The 15736-nt window shown below is 42.4% G+C and overlaps 1 protein-coding gene, 1 long non-coding RNA gene and 1 pseudogene across 3 annotated transcripts in view; 2 read left to right on the top strand and 1 right to left on the bottom strand.

Annotated features, from left to right (window-relative positions):
* The window catches only part of LOC145425230 (protein NLRC3-like), a 611895-nt gene that overhangs the window by 23049 nt on the left and 573110 nt on the right, over nt 1–15736 (top strand). The gene's annotated exons all lie outside the window — the stretch shown is intronic.
* Nucleotides 1–15736, top strand: part of LOC145425285 (uncharacterized) — a 59111-nt gene that overhangs the window by 15750 nt on the left and 27625 nt on the right. The gene's annotated exons all lie outside the window — the stretch shown is intronic.
* Nucleotides 596–5576, bottom strand: LOC113017496 (neuroligin-2-like; annotated as a pseudogene). The gene is made up of 4 exons (XR_013906892.1): nt 5527–5576; nt 3610–3867; nt 2781–3071; nt 596–2475 (listed from the first exon to the last, which is right to left on the bottom strand). The product of XR_013906892.1 is annotated as a neuroligin-2-like (transcript).

Here is a 15736-nt window from a genome sequence, read left to right as displayed (position 1 = left end):
TTTTCATGTTGCAGCTCTGCACTGCAGGCCCTGAACGCCTCCCGGTTACCCTCAGTGTGCTTAGAGTTTAATTTACAACCGACGAGCTCACAGATCATCTGCAGGCAGGTGAACGAACCCTTAATGTGAGGATAATAGCAGAGCTGAGCTGAGGTCAGAAATAGTCAGGAACGGTGTCGACACAGTGAAGTCAGCTGTTTGGGAATTTGTCTGATTATCAGTTTGGGGGGGTCGGTGTTAAATAACAAAGGCGGTGTAGGATGGAGAGAGGAGGAGGGAGGGAGCAGTGATGATATGAAGTCAGAATACACATGTGGCAGACATAAGGGGGTCAGACAGGAGCAGCATCAGTCTCTGCTCTGTTTTGTTAATAACGTAGAAAAATAATTTTGTACAATCAAGCTACATCGACGGACGCTTTACCTCACGTACCCTAAAATGAAAAAGTAGTGACAGTAAGACGGAGGCTGCACATGACACCATGACTGAGTTCACAGCTGTTGCTTTGATTCTAACGTTTAAGACTTTTGGCATCGACTCCGTTTTAATAAATGAGTGCTGGGAGGCGTCGTTTGACTTCAGGAGCTCCTGCGATGCTCCTGCGATGCTCTTACTCTGCGGGAGAAAACCAAAAACCAAAAGTAGCAAACATGGAGCGATATGACTCGTTTAGATTTTGGGAAACGTGCATCGACAGGTACAGTGTCCTTTTCCCCGCGTCTTTAAAAATAATTCATGCATAGATCCCCCACTGAGAAAACCCTTTTATATACTTTCTCCTTTGTACACATTTTATATAGAACTATATATAATATCATTTCTCTATATCTATATTTTCAGAAAAATTCTTTCCACACAATAAAAAACAACAATTTAACAAATGCTTCAAACAAAACAACAAAAAGAGAGAAGATGGAAGAAAGAAAATCACGACTGAGGCCAGTTTGGCACTTTGTCATGAGAACATGACAGAACTCTGTTAGTTGACGGTAAATAGCGAAACTCTATTTTTCTTTCGTTTTTCTTCTCCCTCGATGAGAAATGAAACACAGCAGTACTTACTTGGCACCTAAAAATGCTGGTCGAATGAAAGATATCAGTGTTTTCATAGTTATATGTTTAGTGTACGCCTCCCCCCTCCAGACTGCTCAGCAGATCGGGAATTTTTAGAGAAGAGCAGGAGGGAGGCGTGTCAAATGAGAGGAAGAGAGCAGTAATAAAACACGGATGTAGAAAAGAGAAGCATAATGTGCACATAACACACAGGAGATGGAAAAAGAGATGACGCCAACGTAAAAAAGAGAAAACAGCGAGGAGCGAGAGAGCATTCGTCCCTTTGACAAATGTTGGAGGTCTTGAGCCTGGAAACAGCAGACCGTCTTTGAAAACAGTATCTTTGAAAGATCTGAGTCACCCACCCCAAACTGCTCATCTGCTGCTGGACACTTCAGTTGCACCTCCACATGCCACCAGTGGAGGGAGCTGCCAAGTTTCACAGCACATGACGCAGCAGGTGTAGTTGCTTTTGGAGAAAGAAGAGAATAAGAGGACAGAACGAAGGCCCACGTCTAGAGGCCTCCCTTCCAGAGCGGTAGCAGAGCCAGTGTTCCTGGTCCCTAGGTGGCGCTGTGTCGGGCCTGTCCCTACTATACCCTGGTGGTGGAGTGGGGGTGGGGCAGGGTGTTGTTGTGGCCGGTGGAGGGGAATGTGTTGAAGGCGTGAAGAGGCTGCATGCTGGTGATGGTGCTGGGGATCACGGTGATGGTGTTTGGCTTCATCAGCGGCACGTTGTCGGGGGCGCGGCGCAGCGCCAGGGTGTAGTCGGGAGGGCAGGCGGGCCGTAGGATGTCGTGGGGTCACAGGGGCTCAATGTCGTGGTGAGCGTCGTGCTCCCAGTCCTTCATCTGCAGGGACATGATCTCCTCCTCCTGGCTGTGAGCCAGGTCGTTGGCGGGGCCGCCCCGCTGAGGGGACAGCCGGTGCCGGCGCATCTCGTGCCACTTGTCACGCTTGTAGTAAAGGGCGGCGAAGGCCAGGATGTTGAGGAAGAAGAGCGACGCTCCAACTGCAACTGTCACGCTCAGTTCGGTGGAGTAGTCGCGGGTGTGTCTGGGAAAGAGGTCCTGGGGCGGGCGCTCTGAGCCCTCGGGCTCAGGATCTGATGGGAAGGTAGGGTAAGGATGACGAGTGGTTCGAGGAACGTTGTTTCTGGGCCTCATGGTGCCGGGGTCACGGCCTGCGGGGGAGCGCGTAGTGGTGGGAAAGAGCACGTCGTGCAGGCTGTGAAGATGAGGGACTAATTCCAGCCAAAAGGCCACTTTGTTAGCTCTGTAGTTGTCTCTGACACGAGATTTCAAACCGATGTGAAGGTACTGCTTGTCCTTCCAGTTGAACTTGGTCCAGATGACCTCCTCGAAGCGGTTGGGCTTGGTATGAATGAACTTGGTGTCCTGAGGGACGGGCAGGTTGGGGTCCCTGGTGGAGCATAAAGGTTAAACGTTTCAGTTCAAAGTTATATTCAGTCTCCATTATAAGTAACATGTGGCATCAATACACTGAATACAGACAGGAGGCCCATTCTCTGTGCAACCTTTAAACTATCTAAGACCAACCGGCTGCTCTGGGATCTGGATGCTTTTGGTGAACCAGTATGTTCAATTCTTCAAAGCCACACGGGAATTAAACTAGCAACCCAGATTCAAGTATTCAAGATGACTAGAAGGCTGTCAGAGAACATACAGTAACGTGTACAGTTTACACTACTGTGACATGAGGCCTACCCAGTCTTTGCGAAGTTAGTCCAGTAAGTCATGACCACAGCGCTCAGCATCACATCGTTCTTGGAGAAGTTGCACGGGAACAGGTCCGTGGCACCGATCATCGGTACGCCGAACACGTAAGGTATCTCGTCTCCGTGCGCGGCGTCGGCCCACTCGGGCCGCGTCTCGGTTTGGCAGTGGTGGTAGAACGTGTAAAAGTAAACTGGGGACTGAAACTCAGCATGGAGTTTGGCAGTGGCCACAGCTGGTGCCACCCACTGGTGGTCCGTAAACAGGAAGTGAGTGAGAAATCTAGAGAGGAAAAAAAAGTCTTTCAGATAACAGAAGGAGTGACAGGCAGCAGAGAGGAAGCATGACTGCATTATCCAAACATGTCTGTACTGTGACTGTGGTCCGGCTGTGAGGGGTTCGCAGGCCGATCTGTCAGAAACACCGACACTGAGATTGGGAGCCGACTACCTGGGGGATGATAGCATTACTGCCCACAGAGCCTCAAAGGTTAAGGCGCAGACACGCCGTGATGTGGATGAGTGGCTCTCTTTAGCACGCTCGTCTTGTTTGATGCACTTCACTGGGCTCACATGTTACTGATTCCATTCTTTACTCGCATGTTTTAAACGCTTAAAGCACTTTCACAGGTTTTGATATTCTTTTGAAAATTCATGTGAACTCAAGCTGTCAGAATTGTAATGTAAGCTTTGATAATTGTCCACATTTGTCATTTTGACGATTATCCGTTTATTTTAATGAATACAGCAAACAGAAAAAAACGAACAAATCAACAAACGCGGCTCCTAATGAGACAAAACCTGATGATGCTGCAAAATGCAGTTAAGTGAGAGGAGGCTGTAAAATGGAATAACTGAAAAAGTAGCAGTGTACAGAGGTGGCGTCCTCACCCTCTGGGTAGCCGTAGAGGTTGTCAACAAAGCTGGAGATGGTGTAGTCGAACGCCGCAGCTGAGATGCCGTCGTTGTCCTCACTGTCGTCCACAAACTTCAGCCCCTCTCCCTGGTTCACTCCTATCAGGATGTCATAGTTTAGGAGCTCCCCCTGGTGGAGCAAATAAGGAAGAACATGCTGAGTGCTGGAACAGAGCCTGTGTGCATCACAAGTCTACAACAGGAAGTGCAGCTGAAGCACAGCTTTGTGAATTGGCAGCATTTCATTTCCCAGTAAACAAAATAAAGATTAGCTGTTGCCATGAAATTCCTACTATAAACTGTAAATACTGCAATATATGCAGGGTTCATACACATTTTTTAGGGTCAAATTCAAGCACTTTTTAAGCACATTCAAGGTCAATTTTCAAGCTTTTCCAGCACATTACCAAAAAAGAAGCATGTTTCACTTTGCATCACCTCAGTAAGACCTTGTAAAAATTTAAACAAATCATCTGAGGTCGATTTAAATGTCTTTTGTTCCCCTTTTGTTAAAAGAGCAGCACACAAAAATACAGAAAAAGGAAACGGTTGCCTTACATGCATATAGTGTACAAACTCAAAAAACACATTCCTCTTAAAAATTAAGATGTGCAAATGTGAACAAATCAACTTGTTAGAGATCTTCATCTCCACTGTAAATAAACAACAAGCCAGAGAACAAGAAAACTGCACCAAACACCACAAACACCAACAAATTAATGTCTTCTCATCAGACATTGAAGCTTCTTTCCTGTGTGACATAAAAAATAAGAGACAGATGTTTGTTTGTTTTTTTAACTAGTTAAGCACCCACGTTCAGTCATCCACCCATTCACGCACACATTCACACACTGGTGATGTAGCTACAGCCACCCTGGGGCGCCACCAGGCCCTCTGACCACCACCAGTAGGCAACGGGTGAAGTGTCTTGCCGGGTGAAGTGTCTTGCCCAAGGACACAACGACCGAGACTGTCCAAGCCGGGGCTCGATTACAAGGCGAACTCCTAACTCTTGAGCCACGATCGCCCAGTGGGGACATGGGGACATTTCAATTTCCAGCAGGAAGCTCCCCCTTTTTGTTAAACCCTTTAGATCAGGGGTCGGCAACCTGCGGCTCTTTAGTCCTTATAGTGCGGCTCCGCGTGGTTTGTGAAAATAAATTAGCTGAAGTGTATTTTATTTATGTTAGTTCTTTTTTTAACTTGTAGTTCTAAATTGGAAGATTATTGTGATTTTGCAATATACAAATAAAATTATATTTTGTTATTTTTTCATCGCTCAAAATAAGCGTCACACTCGCGGAAGCCGGTGTACCCGGCGAAACGCCGTGCATTTATCGAGCCTTTCAACCCCAGATAGGCCAATTATGGCTCTTTGGCTCTTTGGGTCTTAAAGGTTGCTGACCCCTGCTTTAGATGAACAGAGTTTTTTAATTAAATACATAATCTTTAATAAATGTTCTCTTTTATAAAAAGTAGGATAATTAAAAAAACTTTTATTATACCTCTATTGAGTAGAAAAAAAACTCGTGTTTTCTGTCGTCTGTTATATAATATTAGTGATGTTTGTGACAATTAATTTCTTAATCGGCTGGACTAACCAATAGTCCACAACCAGGAAACACTGAAATTTTAAGTTAAGTTTGAAAACAGTTTAAAAAAAAATACCCCATTCCAAAATGTCTTGTGACAATCTCATTGGCTTAGGGAGTGATGATGTCATAGATCTTAAGAATCTTAAGTCCTTTGATGTTTTTCCTTAAGTAGGGGTGAGAAACAGCAAGTTTTAGTTCGTTTCAGCAGCATCTGTGTTTGCAGCCTACAAAACGTTCACCACAAGCTCTTCAAAGTCATCGTATAGAAACTCCAACATGTTTCCAAGAAAAAAACAACCAATTCAAAAAGATTACGCCGCCTCTCCTTCCTGGCGTGGCCGGCCAATTTCCCCAAATGGCTCCTCATCCTTCCAAAGGGCGTTAGAGGAGAGTAGGAAGGAAAACTACCTTCTCCAGAAAAAAATGCAACAAATTGAAGAAGAGAAACTTCAACTGGAGGACAAATGTAGACGAATGGAAGCCCAAAATAAAGAGCTGGAAGACAGACAACAGCGCCAGCCGGACATAAAAAATTATTAATGAGGGCTGGGGAATCAAGTTTGCTCAGAGCCGAGAGCAGATTGTGCACCTCATTAAAGAAAACAGGCAAAAGCGTGCAGAACTCAAAGAAATGACCAACCAGCTCCAAGACAAGAAAACGATGACTGATAAGATACAACGGGATCTCCAATACATGGACCGAAAAAATCGGCTCCTCCAAAGACAGCTCCATGAAGCTGTGGAAGAAAAGAAAGAATTCCTCCAACAGAAGGAAGAGCAGGACAAAAAGCAACGAGACATGCAGCACGAACTGAAGAGCATGCAGGAAAAATACCGCATGCTGAAAGAAAGCCTGGATGAAACACTGCGCCAAAATAAAGACCTTCTTCAACAGAAAGATCAACAGCAGGAAAGACTGAAAGAAGGAAAACGTGTCGTCCAGGACTTTGAGTCTAAAAATCTAAAACTGCAAGAGTTTTGTAATCAGCTGGAGGACAAAGCAACTAAAGTGGAAGAAGAAAAGGACAAACTGGAGAAACGCTGCTCACAGATGCAGAGAAGGATCGATCAGATAGCGAGAAACAACTCCGAGCTCGTTAAGGGGATTTTGGTGGAATTCAATAACTTGAAGCGTGAATACACTCAAATGCAGGCGCAAAAACAACAAGAAGACAAAATACATGAAGACCTGCAGCTCACGCTCCAAGAAATCCAGAAAAGAAACAAGCAGTTAGAAGACAAGCACAAAGAGGTCCAACAGAGAAATGCAGACATGCACAAGGACAAGCTGATACAGGAGGCAACATCCAAACAACTCAAAGACAAGCTTGAAGAACAACAAGCAACATTGGAAGAGGTGGAACAAAGATGTGAGAAACTTGAAGAACAAAACGCAGAAACCATCGATGAGCTGAGAAATCTCATCCTGGAGAAAAAAGCGCTCGTGGAAAAGTGCATGAAAAAAAAGAAAAAATGGTTCCACTTGTTCCGGAGGAGAGACGCTACTGCTTCCTCACCTGATGTAGCCTCGTCTTGCTCCACCTCTGTTCACCCCCCCAACCAGTCCCGGCCGTTGACTGTCCCCTCCTGAGCCTGGTTCTGCCGGAGGTTCCTGCCCGTTTAAAGGCAGTTTTTCCTCCCCACTGTCGCCAACTGCTTGCTCAGAGGGGATTGTTGGGCTTTTCTCTCCTCTGCCTTGTTTCTTCATTTACTTGCTTGTTTAACTTTTTTCAACTTATCTAAATAATAAGCCAATTAAATTTATCCTTTGAGTATTTTTCATCTCATCTTTACAGAATCTTTCCAAAACATTTTCAAACATTCAGATCTGTCTTTTATTTTCTTCTTGAAGCCTCATAAATGGTGAACTAAAAACCCGGAACATGGTTTGAAACATAGTTTCAGCTGAAACTGGCATAACATGCTGTGTGTGTGTGTGTGTGTGTGTGTGTGTGTGTGTGTGTGTGTGTGTGTGTGTGTGTGTGTGTGTGTGTGTCAGGGTATCACTAGTTAGGTCATCATGTTTAGACTCATTCACTCCAAAATTATTTAGGCCAAATCTTTAAAACAGTGTCATTTCATACACATTTTCAATTCACTTCAATCGCACAAATGCAGAAATAATTATTTGCAGTATCTTATTTATTATGAGAATGTCATGCCTGATCATTTGTACCTACACCACCAAAAATGGGGGCAAAAGGGAGGAGATCATGTTTAATCGGTTATAAGAAAAGGTCAGAAATATAAGTGCCGACATGAGCAGTGTCCACAGAAACCTCTGACTCTCAGCTCAAAGCTCATATAAACCATTTCTACAACCAGCAAACAAACAAAGACACCGAACAGTTAAAAGAGCAGTGACGTCACCACGAATCTGTGGTCAGGTAATATCCATGTTTTGATTGATGATTTTCTGGAGTTAAATGTGAACCGAAGCATATTTTGGGTGTTATATGCTATTAAATACTTTTTAATTTATTTAAAAGTATTTAATAGCATATAACACCCAAAACATGCTGGGTGTGGAAATAAGAAAATCAAAATTTCCTCTGTTTGAGTCACAGTAACTTTGACATAGTAACATTTGCAGTAAGTCCTAAATGTTCACCTTTAAAATCCCTCCCTCTGTTCATTTTGCCCACATCATGTTTCAGTGGTTGGCCTCAGGTTCTTCAGCTTCCTGACAGTCTGAAGTCAGCTGACAGAGTTTCACCTGCTAAATACACAGAAAATCTTGTTAAAGCCGCACAGTTTGCCCAACAGTAATATTCCCATTAAGCCCTTTCTAAACACTTTATAACAATGTGTCATCACTAAATTATAAACTTCTTCTCCAAATCTGCACGACTGCACTTAGTCACAGACTTTATTTAATTGTCCTGCGGCTGCTATCATATATTTTACCAAACAGTTCTTCTCACACAGTCACAGATATATTTCTCTCAATGCAAACTTCACTCATGTCTCAGACAGGAAACTTGAGTTTTTCTTTTTTTTCTGTCCCCACTCATTCAACTAATTTGCATATTGAGTCACATCTCGAGAAGTTGCCCTGACAACAGAAATGCATATTCAAAACATTGCTGCATAATTCAATTATTATTATTTTATTTTTATTTCTACAGTCGTCACTTCTTTTGCTCAATCAGCTGGAAACCACTTCTAACTCACTATTTTAAACCTGCTTTAAGCTTCTAATCCCTGGTTGGTCCTCCCAGTCTCTTTTTCCTTGTCACAAAAGTCGCTCTATTGTCCTGCAACTTCCTGAGTTATTCCTCAGCTTCAGCCTTTAAGTGTGTTAAATCTACACCATTCAGCATTTATGTCATGTATTCACATTCATGAGTGTAAGCATGTCTTCATTGCGTGTATGTTGTGTGTTCATATTAATATTGAGTGTAAGCTGGTCTTCGTTGCCTCGATGTGTTTTTATAATCAGATTTAATTCCTGCATCTTTGCGCTGAACTGTGGATTCAAACTGTCTCACTTCTGATTCTCTCCAAAAACAATTTCACATGTGACAATTTCTACATGTGTGTTTTATATTTTTCTATTCATTTATGTATTATTAGTTTATTTATTTCTTTATCTCTCTTTTCTTTTTTTCTTTACCTTTCTGTTGTGATGCTCTGGATGTTTCTAAACCCACAAATTCAGCCTCAATGTTCAACCCAACTTTCCTATGCTGTCACTTTAACACGTCCAACCTTCACCTCTCACCGGTCCTCGTCCCCTCTTCTCTCAACTTCCTGTGTGGCCTCCCAAATCAAACACAGGCCCAAATCAGCTGTTTCTTCTTCTCTCTTCATTCTCTCTTCCTCTTTTCAGTCTTTTCTTGGCGCTTAACTCCCAGCATGGCAAATATGAGACTCAGACTGTCCCATCCAGTGGTTTCACACAGTCATGTCACTGGTACACTTTCCAGCTTGTAATTCAGAGCGCATGTTTCCATCAACATACATGCTGCTGGACCCTTCAGTGTTTTAGGTCAGGTGCACTGTCTTTTTGCCTGCTGTTAATTCTTCAAGTCCACGGTGTTGTTCTGTCTGTCTTCTCTCTTCATCAGGAGATTAACTGTCCTTTAAGCTTCTTCTCAGGATAAGGACAGGATGAGAGGTGAAGCTGTGACATTTTAAACCAAAGCCTGTTTTCGTCCCAATTCTGTTAATCTATCATTTTTCTGCTGTATTCTTCCAGGAGGTTGAGCAAGTCCATGGCACCTGTATTAACACACTAAGACATTTATTTAATATCATTTTCATTACTATTACTTTGCACTTTCATTCTCTAATTCCTCTGTTTTCATTTTGAAACGTCTCTCACAAGCTCACAAGCTATATTCAGACTTCCTGCTTCACTTCCTGCCAGACACACACTGCGATTGGTTTATAAAGGCCTCTCTTATTAAAATACATAAAACAATCTAATCAGAAAATAAGCACTAAGAATATATATTTATCTTGTAACATTGTTTAAGTTAATGAACAGTTGTGTTGAAAACTGAGATTACAATATCAATCAAGATAATTATAATGATGGTTTTTGCTGTAATTAAACAGTCATGTGGAAATGTGGCAACCACAGAACTTTAGAGGCCTTTTGTTCAATTATGTGTGGACTGTTTCTTTAGTCTCATACACAAATTGTTCTCAGCGTCTATGAGACTGATGAAATATCCATGTGTGCTGAAAGAGACTGTGCTGGTCTGACGCCCTCAACCGAGGTATTGTGGGTAATGAAAGAGCAGATAGGTTGGCTAAAGCAGCTGTTAAAAAAGTAGACATAGATGTGCAGATACCATTGTTGAAATCTGAGGGAAAAGAATAGTTTGGACACAAAGTAAGAACTTCTGGAGAATGGCATGGGATAATGGAACAAAAGGGAGACATGGGGTACAAAACACAATAGAAGTTAAGAGGAGTAGTGGGTTAAATAGGCAGCAGGAGAATACAAACAGGTCACTGCTTTCTGAATGGTTCTCTTTTTATGATGGGGAAACATCCGACTGGGTTATGTGATGGTGTAATGCTATGGAGACGGTTGAACATGTGGTTGTTAGTTGCAGGAAGTATAGAAGTCAAAGGAGAGTGTTGAGGGTGGGAACTGGTGGTGAAATGAAACTTACGTTTGAAAAAGTGGTTAATCAGTTAAGTCCTGATGAGGTGAAAGGAGTGGTTTTTCATTTTTGAGAAATACTGATGTCATCAAGAGGATCTGAGGATCTGGAGGAGAAGTAAGAGTAAAAGCCAGGAGATGGCAGTAGTGCAACATCTTTGGATGCAAGCTGCTGTTAAAAATGACAGAAGAAGAAGTTTGCTTGATCGTTCCTCAGCTCGTCTGTGTGAAGCTGAGTGTAAAGAGGCTCCTGCTGTCAGAGAAACACTCTGACTGTTTCACAGAGTCAGACATGTTCAGACTCAATCTCAGTCAGAAACTCAGCATCACATTGATGAAGCTGCAGATTAATTGTGGTTCATTTCTGATTAATTTCTTTGCTGCCAGCTGAAATTTAAATGTAATTTAAAAGAAGGATTCAAGGTTATTGTGTTTTTGAACCCAAAGATATCACATGAACGTGTATGAATTGTATGATATGTCTCTTCTATTTTTCCATCCATCCGTTCGCTTCCACATCTCCTTTTCAGGGTCGTGGGCGGTGCTGGAGCTGTCTTCTTCTTCTTCTTCTATTTTTCTATGATCATATTTTGATGTTGATTGTGATTGGTTTTATTTGTTTCTTCGGAGGTTGTAGTGTTTTAATATTTAGTCTTTTTTCCATTATTGTAATTGTGTATAAAGTTTGATTTGAATGAAATTTACACTCAAATGCTTTCAGTGTTGCTGTGTTAAGTGTTTGCATGTCTAACGTTTGTATGGAAGACTGGTGGGGGAGGCTGTTACATCTTGCAGGAGGTCTCCTCTCTCCAGGAACTCACTCTGCAGGTGGGGGAGATACAGGAGAGGTGGAGGAAGAACTCAGCCTGGGTGTCTATGTCTTGTGTAGTCTGGAGGATGAGTGGATGACAGGGTGCGTGAAGTTTTCTCTGTGGTGGGATCGGGTGGGCCGTCCTGGGCTCTGTGGGGCCGGGCGATGCTGCTTGCCCCTCCTTTCCTTCCCTCCCCATCTCCAGCTGCCTCCCTCTTCCCGCTCCACCACAATCACCCACACATGCAGGGCCTTGGGGTAAAGGTGTGTCACCAGGGTGCAGGGGAGGCATCCCCCCTCTGTCCCCTTTTGGCTGCCTGTGCCTCAATTTTATCCCACAACTTAGACATTCACATTACTCACACTCTCATAACACATACATATAGGACCTTGGGGGTGGGCACGCTACACGGCATCCAGAAGACCATCAGGGTGTACGACCTCACCCCTGGCGCCGTTGCCCACCTCTCAATTTTAAATCCACGTAGACATTGAGGGCTACCAGGAGGGGCTATGCGCTTACCTGCTGCTGAGTAAGTGCATATGAGAGCACGAGGGTGGGAATGGATGTTTGTATCTGTGTGTGCCTGTTTGTCTGTGTCCATATGTCAGGTCGGGTATCAGACGCCACCTCTCTGGGGACACCTCAGGCCCTCCAAGGTATGGAGGCCTATCTCCCCCCACCACTCCCCCTGCCAGTGGCAGACGCCCTCAGACATCGGTGCGTTGGTGGTTCTTTGTGTCCGGGGATGGGCGTCCAGGTACTGCTTGTCGGGGCCTGGAGCCTGGGGCTCGCTCGGGCTCCTTCGGGGGTGGGGTGCCTTTGGCCTCTCAGCCTGGGGCTCGGTCACTCTGTCGATCTTACGTGCTGCACAATAATATTCAATATTTACAGTTATATTCACATAGATCATCGCGGTGATGTTGTTTATTATATTGCTCTCTTTTGTTTGCTTGTTTTCTCTTTTTTCTTTCTCAACAGGTGATCCAGGTGATTGATAGATGGATTTTTTGTCTGTTTGTTTTGTTGGCTTGGACAACTTCCTACCAGACCCGTGGAAGTGGAAGCTTCAGTGAAGAAAGATTCCTGCTCCCAGCCGTTCATTGGCTCGGCATTTTAAACCCCTAAAGGGTCACCTGGCCTGTAACTAAACAGGGCCAATAAAAAAAAAAATCTCAAGAATAATACAAAACTTTCAGCCAGTTTAACTTAATACATTAACTTATTCTTGTGTACACAGTAATTCATAAATAAATAATGTATATTATCAATAAAGATTGATCTAAACAGTTTAACTGCTATGTGCAGATAAAGGTTGCATAGCTTTAAAACATTTGCTATCCAGCAAATATCAGTCAAACTCAACACAAAAGGTAACACAACAATCGTTCAAATTGTTTGGACCGGTGATCCAAATCAACTGGCGTTGGTCAAACAGATGTGTGGTAGACTTACTTTGAAGGAGCTGCTACCGACAAACCAGCAAATAAACACCAAATATTTCATCTGTGACATTTGTGAGGTTTCCTCAAACACACTCCGTCAGTCTTGTTGCTGTTGAACGACAAACTATTTAAAAATGTCGCGGGTTTACCTGGTCATATTCTCATTCACGGGGCGCTCGCCAAAACAAAAGCAAACCATTAACACCACGCCGATGCTGTTCACAGGACACCAAGAGTAACGATCAGGAGCATCTGGTCTTCGTTATCGTTCCCCTCGTGCGTGTTATTACTGCGATTTCAGCGTTTTCGCTTCACAACTAAAGTGTGCAGTTTACTTTGTGTGGACTCAGATGTGTCAGTTGGTTTGTCTTTGTTTTTGAGTGTGGAGGAGAGTTAGATTGGGTTGGTTTTAAAGCTAAGTTAAGAATATTCTGAATTTCAATTCAATTTTATTTATATAGCACCAAATCACAACAACAGTCGCCTCAAGGCGCTTTATATTGTACAGTTTAATTTCCAAAACTTGCATATGATCTTCAGTTTGCAGCTGGACTATCACATAGCAGCTGGAGCAGTCTCACATGGAGGCCAGTCCACTGCTGCCACCTGTGGCCAAGTGCCATAGCCTACTACTAGATGAACTTTTTTTTTTTTTTTTAAATTTTAACTTTATTTACAAACAACAGTATAACATACACAGCACCGTCATTAAACCGATTATGTTACATCCTCGGTTGAGCATTATAGCAAGAAAAAAACAAACAAACAAACAAACAAAAAACAAAAACAAAAAAAACAATAAGCACAAAGCTAAAAGAGTTAGCACAAAAAGAAAGAACAGTCATTGAAGGATTTGAACCAAAGGCAAAAAATAACATGAGCAAAAAAGGGCAGTCATGCTTATAAAATAGGGAGGTTTTTATTTTTTTATTTAACATAGATTAAACTCTTTAAATGGTAAATGGTAAATGGCCAGCTCCACATGTCAGTCCAGAAGGAGTGCACTGATTCACAGTAGAAAAACAAGTGATCCAGACTTTCAATATCATTTTCACAAAATGTGCAGGCGTTCACATCTAAGTTAAATTTCCGTCTTAAGAATTCATTGGTTGGATAAACCTCATTAATGATTTTAAAGTGAACCTCTTTTACTTTAGGGGAAAGAGGAAGTGAAATATACTTTTGTCTTATCGCCTTAACCTCTCAAATTCTTTCAGGATATAATTTCTTTTAACCGGATTTGGGCAAATTTCATTTATCAAAATATTCCTGATCACTTTGTTTGTAAACCTGCTGTCACCAAATTCAACTCCAGCTATGCAGAGCTGCCTCAGTCCAGGAGAAATTTTAGAGTGCACAATATCTTCTTTTATCATTGATCTCAAAGGGACTGGGATGGCTTTCACTGGGGATTTATATCTCTTAGCAGTACATCTTACATCAAATTTCTCACAAAACGTCTCATGTTTTAGTAAGACCCCATTATCATCCATAAAATGAGCTACAGCCCAAATCCCTTTAGATCTCCATTCATCCACGTACACAGATTTCCTACACAAACGGATATACCTGTTGTTCCATATAGGGGTGTTGTGAGGAGTAAAGCTATGTTTATAGATTAATTTCCAGTAGAGACGGACCTGCTGATGGAAAGCTGAGAGTTTAACAGGTAACGAACTGCAATCAAAGTCACAACGTAACAAAAAGTCTATTCCACCCATTTTGCCAAAAATCACATTGGGAATAATGTTCCAAAAGGAATTTTTGTTCCTAATGAAAGATCTTAACCATTTCAATTTTAGTACACCATTCATAACATCAAAGTCAGTGGCATTAGCCCCACCCTCTTCATAATTCTTAATCACATCATTTTTCTTTATATAATGACATTTGTTCCTCCATATGAACCTAAAATTAAGAGTATTTATAGATTTAATTAGTTTTGGAGGTATGGGCAGAGAAAAGGCTGGATAGATGAGTCTGGACAGACTGTCCATGTTGGTTAGCAAGATTCTCCCAAACAGAGTTATGTCCCTTTGCAGCCACATGTTTAAAATTGACTTACACTTTTCTATATTGGTACAGATATTCTTATTTTCTGTTGATGTCTTATCCTTGCAAATTACAATGCCCAGATACTTCACCTCTTTTTTGATCTGCATATTATTTATTGCTTGCAGGGGACACTCATGCAGAGCTAGAATTTTGCATTTATTAATATTCAGCTGTAGGCCAGAAGCTTTGGAGAAATGGTTGATCGCCTGCAAGGCTAAAGGAATCTGGTCCTCATTTTTTAGAAACAGGGTGGTATCATCTGCCAGCTGACTGATTATTATCTGTTCACCCATCACAGTTAACCCCTTAATGTGACTGTTTTTAATCAAAATAATTCCTCTGACACAGAAGACCTACATTCCTGGTTTAATTCTTGCTGTCAAAAAATCATGGACTCTGTGGCTCCTTTAAAAACCAGGCAGCTTAAGGCTAAACCTGAGCCTTGGTTTAATGAGAGCAGTCGTGCTGTTAAGAGGGAATGTCGTCGAGCAGAACGGAGGTGGAAAAAGGATAAACTGCATGTATCATTTCAAATTCTCAAAGACTGCTGGCATCGCTACCAGAACACTGTTAAAGAGGCAAAAAGGGAATATTTTGCAAATATTATTTCTTCCAACTGTCATAACCCACGTGTGTTATTTAGGACCATTGACACTGTTCTTAATACTCCTTTGAATGTCTGTTTGGAAGTTTCTCCTGAGATTTGCAATGATTTTCTGAACTTTTTTATTGAAAAGGTTGTCACCATCAGGGCTCTTATCACAGCTCCTGACTCTGACCCCTCTGTCTCTGTCCCTTGCGCTGCTGTTTTCACTCAGTTTAAGCTTGTGACGCTCTCCTCTTTAGAGGATGTGGTTCGCCATATTAAGCCCACAGGTTCCCCACGGGATCCTGTCCCTCCACAATTCTTTAAAGAAATTTTTCCTAGTATACAACAGTATGTCCTTGACATTATTAACAGCAGTCTGTCTTCTGGTGTGGTTCCTGCAAATTTCAAACATGCAGTA

Source organism: Astatotilapia calliptera, chromosome 3, assembly GCF_964374335.1.
Source record: "Astatotilapia calliptera chromosome 3, fAstCal68.1, whole genome shotgun sequence".
NCBI classification, from domain to species: domain Eukaryota; kingdom Metazoa; phylum Chordata; class Actinopteri; order Cichliformes; family Cichlidae; genus Astatotilapia; species Astatotilapia calliptera.
This window is presented reverse-complemented; position numbering and strand designations above follow the sequence as displayed.